The sequence below is a fragment of the Apis mellifera genome, linkage group LG14 (genome assembly GCF_003254395.2).
Source record: "Apis mellifera strain DH4 linkage group LG14, Amel_HAv3.1, whole genome shotgun sequence".
In the NCBI taxonomy this organism is placed as follows: Eukaryota; Metazoa; Arthropoda; class Insecta; order Hymenoptera; family Apidae; genus Apis; species Apis mellifera.
This window is the reverse complement of record NC_037651.1, coordinates 7,615,064-7,630,527: the sequence shown is the minus strand read 5'-3', so window position 1 is coordinate 7,630,527 and position 15,464 is coordinate 7,615,064. Positions and strand designations below refer to the sequence as shown.

Sequence of the window (15,464 nt, the reverse complement as noted above, 5' to 3'; positions counted from 1 at the left end):
ATATCAGTTATCGCAATATCGTTTGTCTGTAAATAAGATAGCTTCGTTATTACTTTCTACGATTATTATCAATACTATAATTATCTTCCATTTTTCCATTTATTCATAATTATAAAGACAATTAATATTCATTCATCAATGGGAGAATAAAAAATTTGCAATCTCAGCTTAATAGATTTATGATTATGCGTATATACTCTTTTCATAAATGATAGAATCGATCGTACTAAATTCAAAGAAATTTATGATTGTTTCTTTCCAAGTTCTTTCCGGGATAATCCTGTTTGTTCCTACAGATCTCGTCTTGATCAATCGTTCTGTTAGACGAAATGACATGATCGAAGCTGTACGTCCGATGATTGGCTAGGTAACCAGGCCGTGGAATTGGTTTATTAGCATCAGAAGGCATTAAATTGCTCGGTATATCGTAAGTTGGTATCGAGTTATAAGTTACGTTTAACGAGTCATCGTCAAAAGAATCCTCGTGCAATGTGAAACGGATAACAGGTGCACGAGGTAGAGGAGAAGGAGAAGAAAAAGTAGACAGTGCGTATTTACGTAAATTGGTGCGTATACCGGCCAATAAAATCATTACGCTGAAATGTAGAATCTATGAGCACGAAATCGAAACACCGTTATGTTACGTCCAGGATGGATCGAATGGCTAATTTATTTAAACCCGGAATGATAGTCATTTCCATATTGGTGATTTTATTCCATGTAAAAGAGGTTGAACCGTACACGTGTATTATAAATATTTTACGTCGCTTTCAGATTGCACAATAAATCTATTATTATTTAAAAATATATATTTTTTCTTTCTTACCTAATTTTCAACGAAACTATCGATAGAATCAATTGAATCCCTGGCATAAATCAACATCGACCAAAATTTCATTGTATGATTAATAATTATATTAATAATGATGATAATAATACCGAAACGAGATATTTTCTAGTCGTAGTAGCAAAAAAAACGATGGCGTAAGAAATTCTTATTATTTGTTATACTCGATTGCTTCTGTATCATTAATTTCTTCAAACATAAATAATTACTCGAGTTTGCGTTACTAATTCGCACGACTTCTATATGTGTACATTCATGCAGTTACGCAATACTAATTCACCGAGTTATTTAGTCACCAATGTGCACAAAGCAAAGAAAGTAGTTACCAGGAAGATGCTATGACAGTGTTAATTGAATCGATGTAGAAAATTTAACCACGCTTAAGACTTTTGCTATAAGGCTAATAATTCTCCTTTGTCGATTCGGCCAAGTTTCTTTATCCCACGAAATATTTCATAATTATTATTCATCGCGAATAGATCGTGGAAGAATAATAGTCCTGATTCCACGGCTTGTTTTCTTCTGAATAAAACTCGTTCCACCGTGCAAGGGTTTTCATTGAAGAGAACAATAGTACTCCAGTGTATTCCACGGTTGTGTATGCAACAAACAGGGGAATAATAACGTCAATGTAATCATTCGCCGAGAAAACGTGCCGAGTGATTTTGCATTAAGAAAAAAAACACGGTATTTTATAATTGCAATAATTGGCACAAAACTAACGATCACCGTTTTTTTTTTTTCGCAATGAACATAAACGCATTCTCTTCCGCTGATTTATTAGCACAAGCTTCTCGTCACATGTGCATATGTGTGTAAAAGCTACTTGCCCTGATTCGATGTTGCGTGTTCTTTTTTTGCAATCGACCGTGTGTAAATGAAATTGCTCGTTAAATTTTTTTTCATAAACGAAAATACATTAGAAAGATCGTCAAAATCAGCGTTTCTTTAAAGAGATAAAGCGAGGAAATTCAAACGAGATCGTCATCGTTGAGAAATATTTACAAAATAAGAAGCATTAATGTCCTATGTTTACGTGAAGTTATCTTCCATAACATCTTGACCGATCCTTAAATACGCCGTTATTTCTTAGATACAAAATCCAATTTCTAAATTCTAATTTCTAAGAAACATTTACATATAGATAATTAAGCAATATCTAATTTTGAATTTCAACGATTCGTTTGATTATTTCGCAATATTAATTTCGGAAAAAATCAAAAAACACAAAGATTTTACCTGAATTTCTTCCAAATCACACGTGTTCCGTGTTCAACCTTCCTGATACATAATTCAAAAGGCACATGAAATAAAATACATTCACGAACTAACACGATGTAGATAAAAATTGACTTTCATTGCTGAAATGAAATAGAACTATCACAACTTTCGTTCACTTAAGTTTTGTGAAGGAAGAGACATTCGTTGACGCGATCCGCTCTTTAAGACGACCGGAGGTTTACTGACACCGGCGCCTTCACCTGCTCCTAATGTAAGCCAGGTTTCAGTTTATCCTGTGATGCGTCACGTAGAGGGGTAGAAAGGACAAACGTGAAAAGTATGTATTTATGTGATCGATATTCAGTCGTTTTCTTACTATATGTACATAAATAATATATAAATATAATATATATAATAAATACGATATAAATCTCGAACAGTGAAACTAGTTTTTCAAATAAATTTTCTTCAATAGCACAAGATAATTATATTTATTGTATGATTTTAATATAATATAATATAATATCGAAGATATTATTAATTTATAAATTATAAATTCATATTAATGCTATTTAATTTAGTAATTTTTACTAATTTGGTAGTTTTTTAGTAGTTTTTAATCATATTTAGTTATATTATTTCAGATTATCCAAAATATGAAACAATGAAGAATTGTAAGATTTTAAAAAAATATATTCTGATATAGTTTAGAAGAATGAAATAGAAAAATGAATTTTAAAATAATTCTATAGAATATGCATTTGATTTTTTATAGATATAATAAAAGTTAAGATACGATAATGAAATATTAATTCTTATAAATAATAATAAGATACAAATTTTCAATTCATATTTCGAATACTATTTAGTTTAATACTGAATATGACCGCAAGAGCTCGCATGCTACCATGAGATCACGAATTGACGGGAAATAGATGATGATGATTAAAAAACCCCATTATTTAAGAAAAAAATTATCGATATTATATATATATATAAAATTATGCTATTTTACTATAAATAAATTCCTTATCTTATTTCAATAAAGATAAAATATAGATTTCATATTGTAAAAATCTTAAGAAACTTTTACTAGAATCAATTCCAACATTACCGATACATCATAAATAAGATTATAACCACAATGCCAATTCTATAATTATAAATTATAAGGCAAATAAATTATATATGAATATATATGATAAATATATAGAAATAAATGAAATTTTAATCTTATTTATTATTATTTTATTAAATTATATACTCTTTTTATATTCTATCAATAATTCTATTAATAATATAAATGATTTCAATTGAATAAATGATTTTAATAATTTAAAATTAACAGCAAGATTAAGATAATTTAAATTTATAAAATTTTTTGAAGATTTTTTAATTTAAAAATCATACATATATTCGAAATAATTACCAATTCTTACATTTAATTTCTACTCTAATAATTATTATTCAAAAAATTTGTATATTTTAAATTATAATATTAAAATAAATAGATAAATAAAAAATAAATAGTAAAAAATTTTAAGAAATCTTCAAAATATGTATATATAAAAATATATTGTATAGATCTATTTATATACTTGCCTGTCAATAATATCATACTGTGGTTATTCTTGTTAGATTCGATATGTCCAAATTACCAATATTAGAATTTACCGATTATAGCATTTAATATATAATAACAATTTGTACAAGAAATAATGTGATTAAAATAAAAATAAAAGGACAAAACAATATTCACATGTAACACACATCAAGATATATAACTTCTAACTCTACACTTCTAACTCTTAGACGTCAAGATGTTGAACTAAATGAGAAATAAATGTTATCCAGTATTTATAACTTTTTTAAGAAGCAGCGATGAACCAATTAAATTCAAGTAAAAGAATGCTTGCCTGTGATTGGTGCAATGGTGCACCTATATTTGTTAAATTCGATCTCTTTGAATTATACATTATATTAATCTTCCGTTTTTTGCATTTTGTTACAAAATAATAATTTAAAAAAATAACAATTGTTATATCTATCAATAAAAGAATAAAACAAGTATTTATATAAAATACAGTAAAAATCTTTGACAATCTCTTAGATATCGATAGCTACTGAACTGATCGAAATATAAATGTTGCCGAATATTTATAACCTATACATCAATATTGGAAAATAACATTAAATTATTTAAACTTAAACAAATTCATGTGAGTGATTGAAGAATATATGCATTTATTTTTTCCAATTTGTCTTATTCTACTGATTCTAGCATTTGATATATAACTATTTGTTTAAATAATGTGACTGACATAAAATAGAAAAAAAATTAAACAAGTGTTCGTATAGCCTATAGCCTGTCTGTTAGGTGTCGAAATGTTTAATTGAAATAAATATAAAATATTTATAATCTACATCATTTATATCATACTACAATATAAAGAGAAGTAACAATAAATTATTAAATTCAAACAAATGCACGTCTATCATTAAAACAGTTGAACATTTATTTTTTTGAATTCAATCTATTCGAATTATGTACATTCTAATATTTGATATATAATAATAATTTGTAGGAGTAATAATGTGATTGAAGTAGCTATAAATAAAAGAATAAAACAAATTTATACAATAATATATAGCCAACTGCCTCTTAGGTGACGAGATGTTGAAATGAACGAGAAATAAATGTTGTCCAATATTTATAACTTTTTGGGAAGCAGCGATGAACCAATTAGATTCAAGTAAGAAAATGCTTGCCTGTGATTGGTGCAGTGGTGCAGCTATGTTTCTTAATTTGATCCGTTAGAATTACTTTCTGCATTTTGTTACAAAATAAAAATTTATAGAAATAACAAATAACAATGTAATTGATATATCTATCAATAAAAGGATAAAATAAATATTTATATAAAATACAGTTAAAATCTCTTACATATCGATAGATACTGTACTGATCGAAATATAAATGTTGCCGAATATTTATAACCTATACATCAATATTGGAAAACAACACTAAATTATTTAAACTTAAACAAATTCATGTAAGTGATTGAAGAATATATGCATTTATTTTTTCCAATTTGTCTTATTCTACTGATTCTAGCATTTAATATATAACTATTTGTTTAAATAATGTGACTGACATAAAATAGAAAAAAAATTAAACAAGTGTTCGTATAGCCTATAGCCTGTCTGTGTCGAAATGTTTAATTGAAATAAATATAAAATATTTATAATCTACATCATTTATATCATACTACAATATAAAGAGAAGTAACAATAAATTATTAAATTCAAATAAATGCACGTCTATCATTAAAACAGTTGAACATTTATTTTTTTGAATTCAATCTATTCGAATTATGTACATTCTAATATTTGATATATAATAATAATTTGTAGGAGTAATAATGTGATTGAAGTAGCTATAAATAAAAGAATAAAACAAATTTATACAATAATATATAGCCAACTGCCTCTTACGTGACGAGATGTTGAAATGAACGAGAAATAAATGTTGTCCAATATTTATAACTTTTTGGGAAGCAGCGGTGAACCAATTAGATTCAAGTAAGAGAATGCTTGCCTGTGATTGGTGCAGTGGTGCAGCTATGTTTCTTAATTTGATCCGTTAGAATTACTTTCTGCATTTTGCATTTTGTTACAAAATAATAATTTATAGAAATAACAAATAACAATGTAATTGATATATCTATCAATAAAAGGATAAAATAAATATTTATATAAAATACAGTTAAAATCTCTTACATATCGATAGATACTGTACTGATCGAAATATAAATGTTGCCGAATATTTATAACCTATACATCAATATTGGAAAACAACACTAAATTATTTAAACTTAAACAAATTCATGTAAGTGATTGAAGAATATATGCATTTATTTTTTCCAATTTGTCTTATTCTACTGATTCTAGCATTTAATATATAACTATTTGTTTAAATAATGTGACTGACATAAAATAGAAAAAAAATTAAACAAGTGTTCGTATAGCCTATAGCCTGTCTGTGTCGAAATGTTTAATTGAAATAAATATAAAATATTTATAATCTACATCATTTATATCATACTACAATATAAAGAGAAGTAACAATAAATTATTAAATTCAAATAAATGCACGTCTATCATTAAAACAGTTGAACATTTATTTTTTTGAATTCAATCTATTCGAATTATGTACATTCTAATATTTGATATATAATAATAATTTGTAGGAGTAATAATGTGATTGAAGTAGCTATAAATAAAAGAATAAAACAAATTTATACAATAATATATAGCCAACTGCCTCTTACGTGACGAGATGTTGAAATGAACGAGAAATAAATGTTGTCCAATATTTATAACTTTTTGGGAAGCAGCGGTGAACCAATTAGATTCAAGTAAGAGAATGCTTGCCTGTGATTGGTGCAGTGGTGCAGCTATGTTTCTTAATTTGATCCGTTAGAATTACTTTCTGCATTTTGCATTTTGTTACAAAATAATAATTTATAGAAATAACAAATAACAATGTAATTGATATATCTATCAATAAAAGGATAAAATAAATATTTATATAAAATACAGTTAAAATCTCTTACATATCGATAGATACTGTACTGATCGAAATATAAATGTTGCCGAATATTTATAACCTATACATCAATATTGGAAAACAACACTACATTATTTAAACTTAAACAAATTCATGTAAGTGATTGAAGAATATATGCATTTATTTTTTCCAATTTGTCTTATTCTACTGATTCTAGCATTTAATATATAACTATTTGTTTAAATAATGTGACTGACATAAAATAGAAAAAAAATTAAACAAGTGTTCGTATAGCCTACAGCCTGTCTGTTAGGTGTCGAAATGTTTAATTGAAATAAATATAAAATATTTATAATCTACATCATTTATATCATACTACAATATAAAGAGAAGTAACAATAAATTATTAAATTCAAATAAATGCACGTCTATCATTAAAACAGTTGAACATTTATTTTTTTGAATTCAATCTATTCGAATTATGTACATTCTAATATTTGATATATAATAATAATTTGTAGGAGTAATAATGTGATTGAAGTAGCTATAAATAAAAGAATAAAACAAATTTATACAATAATATATAGCCAACTGCCTCTTAGGTGACGAGATGTTGAAATGAACGAGAAATAAATGTTGTCCAATATTTATAACTTTTTGGGAAGCAGCGATGAACCAATTAGATTCAAGTAAGAGAATGCTTGCCTGTGATTGGTGCAGTGGTGCAGCTATGTTTCTTAATTTGATCCGTTAGAATTACTTTCTGCATTTTGTTACAAAATAAAAATTTATAGAAATAACAAATAACAATGTAATTGATATATCTATCAATAAAAGGATAAAATAAATATTTATATAAAATACAGTTAAAATCTCTTACATATCGATAGATACTGTACTGATCGAAATATAAATGTTGCCGAATATTTATAACCTATACATCAATATTGGAAAACAACACTAAATTATTTAAACTTAAACAAATTCATGTAAGTGATTGAAGAATATATGCATTTATTTTTTCCAATTTGTCTTATTCTACTGATTCTAGCATTTAATATATAACTATTTGTTTAAATAATGTGACTGACATAAAATAGAAAAAAAATTAAACAAGTGTTCGTATAGCCTATAGCCTGTCTGTGTCGAAATGTTTAATTGAAATAAATATAAAATATTTATAATCTACATCATTTATATCATACTACAATATAAAGAGAAGCAACAATAAATTATTAAATTCAAACAAATGCACGTCTATCATTGAAACAGTGGAGCATTATTGTTTTGAATTCAATCTATTCGAATTATGTACATTCTAATATCTGATATATAATAATAATTTGAAGGAGTAATAATGTGATTGAAGTAAGTATATATAAAAGAATAAAACAAATTCATATAGTAATATATAGCCAACTGTCAACTCTTAGGTGATGAGATGTTGAAATGAACGAGAAATAAATGTTGTCCAATATTTATAACTTTTTGGGTAGCAGCGATGAACCAATTAGATTCAAGTAAGAAAATGCTTGCCTGTGATTGGTGCAGTGGTGCACCTATGTTTCTTAATTTATCCGTTAGAATTACTTTCTGTATTTTGTATTTTGCCACAAAATAATAATTTATAGAAATAACAAATAACAATTTAATTGATAAATCTATCAATAAAAGGATAAAACAAATATTTATATAAAGTAAAGCAAAAATCTTTCTAAGAATTTCTAAGAAAAGATCTAAGAATTTTTTCAAGAATTTGTCAGTTAATGCTCGGCGCGATTTGATTGGTCCTGAAACCATCTTTCCCCCACTCCAATTTGTAATTGTATAAAAGGCAGTCGCGATATGAGATGATGTCATTGTGCTATCGAAAGTCCTGGGGATTTGTTGCGTTACTTTTCATCAGGTACATAATTTTTCTATTGGTCAATATTTTCATAATTATTTTTTCACTTTTCATATTTTTATACCTTTCACTTTCATATTGTCATTATTCAATGTTTGTCCAATAATTTGTTGGTTAATAATTTATTTATTTTTTTTTTTTTTAATTTATTGAACATTTTAGTTATTAGTATCTTCTATTATGAGTTTACAAAATAAAGTTTAAATTTGATTTTTTTTTTTTTTTTTATACAGTGATCTATATATTTCGTACATTTAACATAAAAATTTGATTTTCTTTTGTGCAGATTATCAATTAATTGCAATTACATATAACTTCGAAGAAAAGACGCCACTGCAAAATTGGACACCATGATTGATCAATTCAAATTCAAATAATCATTTATGCTCTTTTTGGACATATGGTAATATTCAATTTATTATAATAAAATAGACATATGTTTATGATTTATTATCTTATAGTAATAATATTTCTTATAATAATCTTTTTTAGTAAAATTATAGATAACATTCAATATATATATATATATATATATATATATATATATATACATTTTATATGAATTATTCGTAATATATAATTGATATTTAATATAATTTTTATAAATTAGATAATTTATTTAATATACTAAGATGGAATTAAAAGTGGTTAAAGAAATTGTTTTTTTTAAATTTTGATTTCTAGTATTAAATTAATTGTTTTTAATATATTGTTAAATTTTGAAATAATTTTATAAATTTGGATTTATATTTAAGCAAAAAATTAACTTCCAGAAAAATAGCAGTATTTTCTTCAACAAATTTTACCCATTTATTTGTATTATTTGTATTATTTGACCGCGCGCAATGCGGTTATTAGAGTCAGTGTTTGCTGCGTAATAGTATTTCTGATATTTTTTGGAGCACAATAGCTCACTTTAAATTTGATTATTAATTATACGCGAAAGTAGAATCAGTGCTTGTTCGCCGATTATACAACATGAACGGACGTGTTAATAGCTTCTTATTTTTATTTTTTTTTTTTATAAATTTTCGTTTTCGGTACAGGTTAGAGTCAGTGCTTCATTATAAGGCGATCATCCACCACGCGAAGAGGTAATTATCTTTTCATATTTTTCTATAATTTATTTTTTTATTTCCAACTTTTGTTTTTATTAAAGTTCGAAGTTTTATCAAGTTTCATTTTTCATTATTTCAAAATTTTTAAATAATAAATAGAGTTTACAATTAAAAAGAAATTTTAATATAATTCATATTTTTGTTAAAGATGCTGATAACTGATTGGACTTCAAGTTTAATTATTTGTGACCGCGTGCAATGTGGTTATTAGAGTCAGTGTTTGCTACGTAATAGTATTTCTAATATTTTTTAGAGCACAGTAGCTCACGTTAAATTTGATTATATTAATTATATATACGCGAAAGTAGAATCAGTGCTTGTTCGCCGATTATACAACATGAACGGACGTGTTAATAGCTTCTTATTTTTATTTTTTTTTTTTTTTTATAAATTTTCGTTTTCGGTACAGGTTAGAGTCAGTGCTTCATTATAAGGCGATCATCCACCACGCGAAGAGGTAATTATTTTTTCATATTTTTCTATAATTTATTTTTTATTTCCAATTTTTGTTTTTATAAAGTTCGAAGTTTTATCAAGTTTCATTTTTCATTATTTCAAAATTTTTAAATAATAAATAGAATTTACAATTAAAAAGAAATTTTAATATAATTCATATTTTTGTTAAAGATGCTGATAACTGATTGGACTTCAAGTTTAATTATTTGTGACCGCGTACAATGCGGTTATTAGAGTCAGTGTTTGCTACGTAATAGTATTTCTGATATTTTTTAGAGCACAATAGCTCACGTTAAATTTGATTATATTAATTATATATACGCGAAAATAGAATCAGTGCTTGTTCGCCGATTATACAACATGAACGGACGTGTTAATAGTTTCTTATTTTTATTTTTTTTTTTATAAATTTTCGTTTTCGGTACAGGTTAGAGTCAGTGCTTCATTATAAGGCGATCATCCACCACGCGAAGAGGTAATTATTTTTATATAGTTTTTTTATAATTTATTTTATTCTTTGTATTTCTTTAATTATTGATATGAAGAAATATCGATGAAAAGAAAATATTTCAAAAAATGAAAATTTCAAATTCACAATTTTTTTCAGTCTTAACATCCTCCTACGATGACTTTTCCTTGAATTGAAAGCAGTAGTTGACTTCGCATCAATTGGTGAGTCGCATGCATTTTTGTTCCTCCGGTCACTCAATCATGTCGTAGGATGAAAGGTCCGAATCGACACGGGTGACTAGTTGTATACGTAGAAATTTGCACGAGCACAATGACCGCAAGTATATATTATACTTGTGAGTAGTAACATTACTTTTTTGTGTTTTATTTATTAGATTAGGATAGGTTTTCTTGCACATCGCGTTTTTAATAAAATGATATTGATTTTGTATCAATGAACAAATTTTAATACAATATTAATAATTAAAAAATATGAATTAATAGTTTGAATATTTATAACTCAAAATATGTTTACTCTTACTTATAAAAGTAAGATATATTTAATATATAAATCAAATAACTGTATAATACTGTATCATATAACTGTATCATATAACTGTAGAATAATATAATATAATAATATAATATTACTATAATGATAAATAATTTTTAATTTCTTTTTAATTTTTTTTATTATAAAATTAAATATGATTTTGAAATAAAGATATTTTATTTTTTTTTTATTTTCTATGTATAAAAATGTATGAAATACGTGCAAGAAGACATTTCGCGACAGGTAGATTTTTGAATCAAAACAATAACTTTTGAATTTTTTGCATTTTCGAAAATGTTTTGATGAAGAAATCGCCTGAGGGTATTTTCATTAGAGTCAATTATTTTTTATTATTAATCATACAAAAATCTATTATTTATATAAATAAATTTAAATAAATAAATAAATAAATAAATTTATTATTCATTGCTTATATATTTTTCAATTTATAAAATTGTAATAATTTAATTTTATTAAAAAAATTAAAATTTAAAATAAAATGAATATATAATGAATTGAAAAACATTAGTCCGTTAAATAAAAAATAGATACATTAATATTGCTTTTTAGCTCAGGATTTTCAGATTTAACCCCTTCCGTGTCAATTGCCAGGATCTCACTCACGTGCCCAGGTGCTACTTGGGTGAGAGAAAGGCGGTAGGCATGATGATCTTAGTTCTTAAGCTAATGAAATTTTTAGCGACTAATGATGCATTAGTGTATCGTGCACGATGTATTTTCCATATTATGTATGTATGGTTAGGCTATGGAATTGCGTCGTTTTATTTATTATTTCATACATTATAATTTTTGATATATTTGAAATATTCAGGAATATTAATCTTATTACAACAACAATTTATATATAGTATTATATAATTATTATTTTGAAATTACAAAAATGATATTAAATTTATTAATATTAATATATTAGTTTAATTTCTTTTAAAAAAATATATTGTTCCTTTATGAATATTTATAATTCAAATTAAGATATACTTGTTTTTTATGCTATTTCACGCAATGGTCACTAGTCATCATTAGTCGATTTCAGGAAAAAGGTACGTAAAGTTAGAGTATGCGAGTTGTGTGCCAAGCTCGGGTGTCGGAGGCGTCCCGGGACGTTTTCCCTAGTGTAGGCTTTTGCGCCCGAGTATTATGCGTGAGAATCGTGGAATGAATGTGTTGGTATGCCTGTTTTGCCATATTTTTTAAATATAGGGCTAGGTAGGATAGGTAGTATACTTCTGGTGTGTCTGTTAATTATAAGTAGGTAGGGCCGGGCAGGTTGTCACAGTCTCTGATCGGGTAGGCGCGTTTTCGCGTGACAATCTGTTTCAGGGAATAAAGTTTGAGAAATCGAGGGCAAAGCTGAGTCGAATGGATGACAATGCTACTCGTCTCTGGCTTTTCTTATCGATTTTTCGAATTTCGTGGTCGCGGTCGCGATTTGCTTTCGAAACGAACGTTGCGCTCGAGATTCTGTGCATGTACGGAGAACGATCATTGCGATTGTTGGTCGTCCATGTGCACTTAGCTTTCGCGATTTAGTCTTTTTTTTTTCTTTTTTTCTTTGATTTGCGATTAGCGAATCTCGAGCCTAGATTTAAGTTTCAGCGGGCATTGCGCCCGAAGGAGGAAGACCGAAGAGGCCTCGACAAACTGTCACGAAGAGGGGCTGCAACGAATGGCTTCTCATCTTTTGGATCTTGTCTGGATCCAAAGAATGGGAAGTCATTGTTACTACTTTGTCATTGTGCTCGTTTTAGTAATACGTAGTATATGTTGTATCGTCTTGGCCAATTTGCATGCTGGCCCATCGTTCATCCAGTCATCATGGGCAAATTTTGTATTAGTGTTGCGATTTATTAAATACGGGTTGAATTAGAGTTGCGAAATAATTTTGCGGGTTTTTTTTAATATTATGAAAAATTAATCGAGTTAGTGTTGCGTTAAAATAAAAATCGCGTTTTTATTATTGTTGCAAATTAAATATTTTTCATCAAATATAAATTATTATAATTTCTAAATAAAATAATATTAAAATTAATATCATTTATTATTAAATTCTTTATCTTTAATTATAATTTCTTAGTCATAAAGAAATAAAAGTAATTTTAAAAAATTTGTTTTAAATTAATGTTGCAAATATATTGTTACCGCGATTGTTTGTATTATTTTTCAATTAGTGTTGCGTCTGAAAATAATCGCGTTTGCTAAAGTAGTGTTGCGAATACTGAATGCCCAACTTTCCACGAGAATTGTGGAAACTTTTGTTCCTGAATCATCTGGTGTAGCTAAAAAAAATGCTACATGGATGACTGTACAACGACAGCAGTCATTAAGAAGAGACTGCATTGGATTACGCTATTAGTGTTGCGTCTATTGAAATTTGAGTGCATAGAGTAATATTCATTATTAGTGTTGCGTATAATTAATTTCGTGAATTTTTAATTTTTTTATTTTTTTTTTTTGTTATTTATAAATTAACATTGTAAATATATTGAAGCACTCATCGCGTTTGATATAAAAAATTTTTATTTTAAAAAATAGTTTATTAGTGTTACGATAAAAATGGATATTCCACTCACGGTTTGCTCGGTTTTATATTGAGTGGAAAATATTTGTATTTTAGTGGCCCTTCTGGCTGCTATTTAAACATTTTTTTTTCAGCTCCCCTCATTGTTTGTTATAGAAAATACTGCTATACATTTTCCTTTAGTGATATTATCAGATTTTTTAAAATATAGATTAACAATAAAATAAAATTTTATTTGTATAAATCAAAATTCATTCATGATTATTATCCGTTTTTTAATAAAAAATTTTACGAGAAAATTTTAAATTTCTCAGAGTTAAAAAATAAAATAATTTCAATCTTTTTTTTTCATCTTAGCATTAAAAAAAATTCTTGAATCATTTTCCAAAATCTCGTAAATATTAATTATACATTTTTTTGAATAATCAATTATTTATTTTTTTTTAATTTTAAAAATAATAGTTTTTTTTATTTAATAAATAAAATTTATAAATATTTATTACATACATATATATATATATAATTTTTTTTCAAAATTAATTTTTTTTTAATTATTAACTAATAATTATTAATAATTATTATACTATTAATTTATATATAAATTTGTTTCAGATATGTTTATTTATAAAAAGCATCAATTGGGTATATATTTATATTTATTATATTTATTATAATATTAAATTTTTTTTAATTACTAATTCGCTAAATAAGTTTGTTTCAGATATATTTGCAGCAAGCATCAATTAGGTATATATATTTTTCATAATATTCATTTTTTTAAATTATTAATTCAATTAATAAATTTGTTTTAGTTATATTTATTCAAAAAGATATATATCTAACAATATTTATTAACATTTTAAAGAGATATAATTTTATTATAATTTACTTACATAATTTTTTAATCTGTTCTAGAAACTATTGCAGAATATGATCAATCGAAGAAAATTATATTTTAAAAATTAAAATATCCTTCCCTTCTCCTTTCCTTTTTTTAATTATATTTAAATAATCTTTTGGATCTATACTTCCTTAAAAAGATCTTTAAATTTTTACATATCGAACAATTTTTGTGATTTTATTTATTTTTGAAATGAGGTTTTTTTTTATTGTACAATTCTTCGAATGAAATACGTATTTCATATAATGTATACTATATTTCCTCGATTATATTTAGATCTTATAAATAGAGTCTCTATAAAAATCTTTAACTTTTTCTATAGGTAGACAAATAGTACCATTAACTTTCGGATAGATAAAAATTAAAAAGTTAGCTCCTATGTAGGTAGGAATTTGAATTCATTATCAATTGGAAATAGGTAGAATCCCCATACAATTTTTAACTTTTTCTATAGATAGGCAAATAATATCATTAACTTTTCCATAAAAATAATATAAAAATTTAATAAAAATTAAAAATATAACTCCTATGTAGGTAGGAATTTGAATTCATCATCAATTGGAAATAGGTAGAATCCCCATATAATTTTTAACTTTTTCTATAGGTAGGCAAATAATATCATTAACTTTTTCATAAATAAAAAGTAAAAATATAACTCCTATGTAGGTAGGAATTTGAATTCATCATCAATTAAAAATATAACTCCTATGTAGGTAGGAATTGGAATTCATCATCAATTGGAAATAGGTAGAATCCCCATATAATTTTTAACTTTTTCTATAGGTAGGCAAATAATATCATTAACTTTTTCATAAATAAAAAGTAAAAATATAACTCCTATGTAGGTAGGAATTTGAATTTATCATCAATTGGAAATGGGTAGAGTCCCCATATAATTTTTAA

At 25.5% G+C, this 15,464-nt stretch overlaps 1 protein-coding gene across 3 annotated transcripts in view; it reads right to left on the bottom strand.

Annotated features, from left to right (window-relative positions):
• Positions 1–15,464, bottom strand: part of LOC410506 — a 49,565-nt gene that overhangs the window by 29,844 nt on the left and 4,257 nt on the right. Inside the window, exon 1 of one of the 3 annotated variants that reach the window (XM_016916244.2) lies at positions 3,671–3,882. The exons of 1 other annotated variant lie outside the window; for it this stretch is intronic. The gene's annotated coding sequence lies outside the window, so the exon portion shown is untranslated. Of the gene's footprint in view, positions 1–2,086; positions 2,335–3,670; positions 3,883–15,464 lie in introns of those variants that run through there. One more of the 3 variants, XM_006562955.2, reaches the window with a different exon arrangement.